We start from the raw sequence: 2069 nt of genomic DNA on the forward strand, positions 1-2069 counted from the left end.
ACAACACACAACACACCACACAACACAACACACAACACACAAAGCAACACAACACACAACACCACACACCACACAACAAACAACACACAACCCAACACACAACCCAACACACAACACACACCACAACACACACCACAACACACAACACAAACCACAACACACAACACACAACCCAACACACAACACACAACACAACACACCACACATCACAACACACCACACAACACACAATACCACACAACACACAACACGCAACACAACACAACACCCAACACACAACACACCACACACAACACACCACACCACACACACAAAACAACACAACACACAACACACAACACACAACGCAACACAACACACAACACAACACATTACATCAACACACAACACACCGCACACCACACACCACACACCACAACACACCACACACCAAACACCACACAACACAACACACAACAAGCAACACAACACACAATACCACACACCACACAACACAGGCCACACAACACCCAACACACAACACAACACACCACACACAACAACACACCACACGCCACACACCACACAACACACAACACAACACACAAAACAACACACAACACACAACACGCCACACGCTACACACAACACAATACACAACACACCACACACCACACACAACACAACACACAAAACAACACAACACACAACACACCACACAACACAAAAAACAACACACAAAACACACAACACACCACACAACACAACACACAAAGCAACACAACACACAACACAACACACCACACCACACTACAAACAATAAACAACACACAACACCACACACCACACAACAAACAACACACAACCCAACACACAACCCAACACACAACACACACCACAACACACAACCCAACACACAACCCAACACACAACACACACCACAACACACACCACAACACACAACACACAACACAACACACAACACACCACACATCACAACACACAATACCACACAACACACAACACGCAACACAACACAACACCCAACACCCAACACAACACACAACACGCCACACACAACACATAACACACAACACACAACACACCACACAACACAACACACAACAAGCAACACAACACACAATACCACAAACCACACAACACATTATATCAACACACAACACACCACGCAACACACAACACACCACACAACACACCACACACCACACAACACAACACACAACAAGCAACACAAAACAAAATACCACACATCACACAACACGCAACACAACACAACACCCAACACACAACACAACACCACACAACACAACACACAACACGCCACACGCCACACACAACACATAACACACAACACACCACACACCACACACCACACACCACACAACAAGCAACACAACACACAATACCACACACCACACAACACATTACATCAACACACAACACACCACGCAACACACAAAACACCACACCACACCACACAACACACAACAAGCAACACAACACACAATACCACACACCACACAACACACAACACACGCCACACAACACCCAACACCCAACACAACACACACAACACACACCACACCACACACAACACACAACACAAAACAACATACAACACACCACATTACATCAACACACAACACACCACGCAACACACCACACACCACACACCAAATCACACACAACACCAAAACACACAACACACAACACAACACACCACACACAACAACACACCACACGCCACACACAACACAACACACAACACACAACACACACACACACAACACAACACACAACACAAACACACAACACAACACACAACACAACCCACACAAAACCACACACCACACAACAAACAAAACACAACACACAACATACAACATACAACAGAACACAACACAACACAACACCCAAACCAACACACACACCCAAACCATAACACACACACACACTCAAACACAACACACAACACGAAACACACACAAACCCAAACCAACACACAACACAACACAACACACAACACACACACACACTCAAACACAAACCACAACACAACACAACACACA

The sequence above is a fragment of the Oncorhynchus clarkii genome, unplaced genomic scaffold (assembly GCF_045791955.1).
Source record: "Oncorhynchus clarkii lewisi isolate Uvic-CL-2024 unplaced genomic scaffold, UVic_Ocla_1.0 unplaced_contig_126_pilon_pilon___fragment_2___debris, whole genome shotgun sequence".
Classification (NCBI taxonomy): Eukaryota; Metazoa; Chordata; class Actinopteri; order Salmoniformes; family Salmonidae; genus Oncorhynchus; species Oncorhynchus clarkii.